Genomic DNA, 6,770 nt, shown 5'->3' with positions numbered 1-6,770 from the left:
GTGTTTAGTATGAATATGTGCCAGTATCTTATCTGGCAACCCCAAATGAGGGTAGTGGAGAGTAAATTGGAAAATAGGGCCTGTCTACTGGGACCCAAACCTCTTCACAGAGGCTAACAAATTATTGTCAGTTTATAATTATTCAAAGAAAGCCAAGTTAATGTGAAACGCCCATATGTGTTAAAGTTGGCACCAAACAGCACTGGGTAAGCTACTACAGGCTCACATGCGGAAAATTTCAACCCACCCAATCCGAGTTGCTGGGAGCCCTGAGCCCACCCTTCTTAAACATAGAACAGGGAAGCAAAATCTCTTCAGTCTCATTCCCTGAGAGCCGAACAGTCCGAGGTCACTCCGCAAAGGAGGCGACAAGTCTCTGAGTCCAGCGGGACTGCGGTGCAGCTCCCTGAACGCACGTCGGAGGGAGAGCCCAGCAAAGTGGGTCTCCCGCTTGCTGTGCCTTCTTGTGGGTCCTCTGTTAAATATGCAGATTAAACAAGGGGCTTCTGATAAAGATTATTACAAGAGGCTGCGCATTAACTCTCCAGTATTAAAGGAAGCCCCAAATCTCCCCCTTGCAAGCTGTTCCCAGGATTAGCAAAACAACAACTTTCCTTTGGGATAATTGTCCTTTGAATTGGTCAGAGGCGAGGGCACCTTTAGACAGCTTTAGACGCCGGGGTTATTTTTGGCTCCGCTAGGAATTTCTTCCCAAATTTATCTCTGGGTTTATGGGAAGGTGTTTGAAAGTATAGGATCCAGTCAAGGTGCTCTGGCTCTTTGCCCGGCAGAGTTGTCCTTCAGAATGTGGAGCCACAGTTAAGGAAGACACCTGATGATCCACACATTCAGACCGAGTCCGAGGTGGGCAGGCAGGACAATCAGCCCTCAGGCGGCCCAACCAGGGCGTCGTGCAAGCGGAAGGTCTACCTACAGGCGCCAGGGCTCGCACAGATTCGTGCGCAGCCGCTACAGCCTGGAGTGGTAACAGCCTGGGTCAGAGTCTTAGAGTTTCCCTCCCCTAGCCTCTGTCAGGGGATGCAGGAGATCACTGAGAAGACAGACCCCAAGTAGATGACCAGGGACCTAGCAGTGCCAAAAGGCCCGGAGGGAGAAACCCAAGTTTGGCCACTCCTCATTGTGACAGCCTCACAGTGCCAAGAGCACTTTGAAAGGGTCTTACAAAATCCATTTTGCAGACGAGAGAAACCAAGGCTTTCATTCTGCTCACACCGGACACGGAGAGAGAAACCAGAAGAGCGAAGCAGAGAGAGACCCGAGAGAAGAAGCCGGGTTTGGAGCCCTAAGGGAACCCTGCAGTTCCTGAATAGAGGCGTCCCTATCGCCTCCTCCTGGCCCACCTGCAGGGTGAGGTAGAGCTGCACTGGCGCGCCTGCCTTTTCGCAGCATGAAGCCTGAAGGCACTTTCACTGCTCTTATTCCAATGAGTAGCACTTCCCTTTCCCCTAACCCCGTTAACGCAAGCCCCCACTCCCACGCACCCTCCACCCCACCCCACCCCCAGCTAATGCGGGGCATCGAGGGTCCCCTCCAGCGCTCAACTGCAGGATCAGCTCAGAGCCCCGGCCACCAAGGATGAGGAAACATCAGTGCAAACCCGGCTAAGCGCTTAGCTCTGAGTCTGCCAAGGTAAGGGAAGCGCTTCTAGTCGTTCAGTAGACTTGGAGAGAACTAGCGGGCCCCAGAGTCCATCCACACTTCGCGTCTCCCCGGGGCGCCCCGGGCAAGTGCTTGTCTAGGCGGTGGGCGCCCGCGTTTGGGGAAATTCTCAGGTCCCTCTCTCCACATACGAATCTGCAGCCTTTGCCAGAGCCCTCTTGAGCGTCCCCGCCCCGGGTCACCCCCACCCCCAATCATTTTGGAACTCTAAATCCGTTAAGGGTCCGGATCTGCTGTCATCGGCCAGGATTATCCAGGATTTGACTAATCAGTAAAGATTTCTCTGCTCATTATTTTCCAGAGGTTTCCAACCCCTCTTTGTGGCCATCCACAAAAGTGAGCTCCACTTCCCCAGCCGCCAGGAGTCTCGGCTCTTACCGGCTCCAGGCTGAGACTGGACAGAGTGTAAGTGGCTCAACAGAGATCCATGCTGTGCTTTTAGGAGCCACGCCTTGCCCGGTTGTTAGTATAAAGTACAGACACAATAGGGGTGGGATGCACACGCGTGCATAAAATGGATCGCCATGCGAATGTCTGCACTAACGGGTCCTCTGACTCTGTTCCTCTTCTGATTTTCCTCCTGTCTCTCTGTCAGCCCCTTCTCGGTTGCTTTGGTATCCCCCTTTAAAGTTGTAGCAGATGCTGTTTTGCCCTGTCCATGTCTCATGCCCTAACCATTGCTCCTGGCTTGAACCTGGTCTCCAGTACCCACCCCCACACGTCTTCCTTGGGGGCTTTCTCTGATCTCTAGAGCCCACTTTGCCCACTAGTGGGAGGTGCCAAGGATTAACACACCCTTAGAAGTCCTGGACCAAAGACTGGCAGGAGTTGGAGTATAAATACCTACGCCCAGGTCTGGGATGGAATAACTCAGGTATGCATTCTACTCTGCCTGCAGAGGTCCTCAGCAGAGTTGTGCCTGCTATTTCCTAATTATCCCATCCCATATTGCTTTCTTCTTAAGTGCTGTGAGATAGGACCCAGATCCCCTTTCCAGGCTCTGACACTTTCCCTGGCTGCTGTGAACATAAGCTGCTAACAGCTCACCATTGCCCCTAACTGGGAGAATTGCTCTCTGCTGACAAAAGCCCCTAACCCAGGCCAGACCCTGCACGGCCACCCTACCAACATACAAAACTTTTGAATGACTGATGCCAGGCATGATAGGAGGCTGCCCTTTGCCTCCAGAGGGACAACTCTGTAGAATCATCTCTGCTCCAAATTCTTCTCCACTCATGGATTACACCGGAGCTCAGCTGGACCTAAGTGCACACCCTGGCCCAGTTTCTCCCCTCCTCTATGGCCTCCTTCACCCCTGTGACCCTCCTCCTCTCACAATAAAACTCATGCATCTATATTTTATCTCAGGTTCTGCTTCTAAGGACCTGTTCCCCCTCTTGTTTCCTCACTCCCCTCCTGGTGTTGCTCAAAATCATCTCCCAGATAAACTACTTATACTGGAATGCTTGCTTGACTCAGTCTACTTCTGGGGAAATCCAAACTTACACTGTATTTCTCAGGCACTATTCTCTCTCCCTCATGTGGGATCCCATGGTGCAATCACCATCTGCCTGCCAAGAACTCTTATCTGTCACCAGCCTGGGATAGATTTCTGAAGCCTAGGCCCATATCTCCTATGGTCCTCTGGACATCTGTCCCCAAGTTTTCAGGGGCATGGAAGTATAGCCCACCTGCACTAAATGCAGCATCTTCTCCTCAAGTCTGCATCTCCCCACATCTTCTTTACCTCCACCCCAGGGGCCCAAACAGAATGTTATCCTTGACATCGTACTTTCCCCACCAGCTCTATCTCCAATTACTAAAATAATATGTGTAACAATAGCTGCCACCTCTTGGGTCCTTGTTATGGGCAGCTACTATTGTAAACACTTTATCAAAATGGTCACATTTTATCCTGACCACAACTCCCTGGGTGGACACTATTATTGTCCACATCTTTCAGGTAAGAAAAGAGATTTAGGGAGGTCAGTTATAGCCAGAATCTGAACCCAAACACACTGTGCAGCTAAAGCCTGACTCTGGGCCACCAACTACCCTGAATCTCTCCTCACATCCTCTCAAAGCCACTATCCCCGCTCCTTGACCACACCTGACCCACACTGACCAAACTAATTTATTTTTAAGTCTAGAGCTACCCAGTAACCAAGCAAGTTTTGGGGTATCCTAAAGAGGTGGTCCCACAGATGCTTTCTCTTTCCACTCTATGGAAATCCAGTTATTTTCATAGCCTACACACAAGGACTGAGGGAGAGGTGGTGATTTCTGTACAGTAGCAGTTTGAATATCTGGTGGCTACTCTGCATGCCTTGGAGCCTGTTCCCAGGCATTATTTGGCTTTTTTCATAGATACCTGACCTGTCAGTGCCCAGCTCTTTTTCTCCAGCCTTCCTTCAGTCAGAAAAAAAAAAAATGATGTTATTCAGTAAACTTCTTTGCTATGTAAGTTGGTTAAATGTTGTTTCTGTAATTTGCATCCAAGAACTCTGTCTAGGCAATCTTCATGCCCCTCCCCAAACTCAACATTCCATCCTTATTCCCTAGCCACAGTGATCCTTGTAAAGCACAGCCCTGTCTCTTCTGCATTCAAATTCCTCCCACTTCCATGGCACAATGCTCACTCCTACCTCCTTCCTTGCCAGTGACTAATGAAGTCATTATATTGCATGCCAGGCTCCTCAGTGACTAAGTGGGCTATCAGGAGTCAACAATCTAGTTTTTTATAAAACTGACCCCCAACTGCAGGAGGTGTTATTTTTCACTCCATGATAGATAGCATCAACCTGAGTTCCCTTCTTTGGATGAATGTTTTGGTTGGTATTTCAGCATAACAAATTATCCCAAAACTTAGCTCCTTCAAACAAACCATCTTAGTTTGGTCAGTTTTGTGGATCGAAAATTTGGGGAGAGTTTGCCTGGGCCTTTCTGGCTTGGAGCTCCTTAACATGGTTGCCTTCTGAAACTACAGGTTTCTGAGGGTTCAAGTTTGGCTGAACATCCAAGGCAGCTCATTCACACATCCCACAGCTGATGGGCCTCATGGCTTCTCCAGAATAGCCAACTCAGGGTTTTGGGAACATCCCAAGAGAACCAGGCAGAAGTTGCATGGCTTTTGATGACCCAGCCTCAGAAGTCACAGACCAACACTTCCATCGTACTCAATAGTCAGGGCCATATTATGACTTTTTAGGGACTTTAGTACTTTTACCTTCATGGGTCCCTTCTTCTATGATAAAATATTAAAATATTTTACAACTATATTGGTATAAAGGTGAATGTAATCCAGCCTGGATTCATTATTATAAATCCATTATCATATTATTTCTTTCTGACTTTAAAATAAATTAAAATATGTTCATGGGCCCTAAAAGTATAGACCTTGGGCACTGGGCCTGCTATGCCTAATAGATAAATTGGCCCTACTGTGGTCTAAGCAGCCACATGCCCACCCAGATTAAAGGTCAGGCCGTAGATCCCACTTCTCCATGGCAGCAGCAAGTGTTTTAAGACCACCACACTGCCCTTGAAGGGCTAGGTGTTTATCCTAGCTGTGGAGACCCAGTCCAAAGTCTCCTCCCAGTGAATCCTTTCCAGATTCCCCTCGCCCAGCTGCAAAAATCTCTTCTGAACTCTTGCAGCACTTGATGCTCCTTATGCCATCTTGTCTTGCTCTTCGGTTTTTTGTATCTGTCTTCATCCTTCACTTGGCTTCAGGTGCCCAGGACCAAACCTTACTCACAACCGCATCCCTCATAAAAAGGTTCTTTACCTTCTAAGACAGTGTGTTTCCTCATATGGCTTCTGGATTGGTCTCCTCACTCTACACCAGTGGTTCTCAAAATGTGATCCCTGGAGCAGCAGCAGCAGCAGCAGTATCACCTGAGATTTGGCTAGAAAAGCAAATTCTGGACCCCACCCAGACCTCCTGAATCAGAACCACTGGGGTTGGGACTTGGCAATCTGTATGTTTAAAAGTCCTCCAGGGGACTCTGCTGCCCACTCAAGTTTGACAACCAGGTTCTTCTAGCAATGCTTTATGAACCATGTGTCCTTGTTTGTTTAACAAATATGGTCTGAGCACACAAACCCCCAGCTGCTCTGAAGAACTATGAGGAATGCTCAAGTTCAGCACTAGGATAACAGCAGCCAGACATAAGCTAAAGGAACCAATAAATTAGGGGTACCAAAAAAAGAAAAAGAGAAAATTTTATTTTAAAATGTTATATATCAAAAAAATATTAGTAAAAAATCTAATAGCCCCCAATAGTGGAGTACTTGCTCTGCACTAGGCACTGTCATAAGTGTTTTTTTTCATGAATCATTTCATTTCATACTTGTGACAACCCTAATGAGGGCGGTCCTATTATTACGATCATTTTGTAGATTAGAAAACGAAGGCACAGAGCTGTAGCTAGCCCTACAAAAGTGGAGACAGTTCAGTATCCAAACCCTGACTGTCAAGCTTGAAGCAGCAAAGTCATGATGGGAGAAATTACAATGTTGGGTTCCTTACACTTGTCTGGAGGTTAGTGTTTTTATTTTTAACTTCTAATTGCTTAGGACCTATAAAAGTCTTAATCTTGCACTGCTCCAATTGTGGGCAATCAATGGTGTTGTAGGCTTGAGGTAGATCCCTGTGAGAGACTCATGTACCCATGTTCGGTCTCTTCTATTTAGGTCCTAAGATAATAGGGAAAACCTATACAACCAAGATTACTCTACATAGCAAAGCTATTATTTAGAATCAAAGGACAGATAAAAAGCTTCCCAAACAAGAAAAAGCTAAAGAGTTCATTGCCACCAAACCCGTATTACAAGAAATGTTAGAGATGCTTCTAGAAGAAGAAGAAAAGGAAGAGGAGGAGAAGGAGGAGGAGGAGGAGGAAGAAAGGAAGAGGAGGGAGAGGGGAAAAGGAGGGGGAAGAGAGGGAGACGGGACAGGAAAGGGAAGGGGAGAAGGAGGGAAGAGAAGAAGGGGGAGGGGAAGGGGAGAGGAAGGGAAAGGGGAAGAAGAAGAAAGAAAAAGAAAGGAAGAAGGAAGAAGGAAGAAGGAAGAAGGAAGAAGGAAGAAG

This window comes from Pteropus alecto, unplaced genomic scaffold, assembly GCF_000325575.1.
Source record: "Pteropus alecto unplaced genomic scaffold, ASM32557v1 scaffold199, whole genome shotgun sequence".
NCBI lineage: Eukaryota > Metazoa > Chordata > Mammalia > Chiroptera > Pteropodidae > Pteropus > Pteropus alecto.
This window is presented reverse-complemented; position numbering follows the sequence as displayed.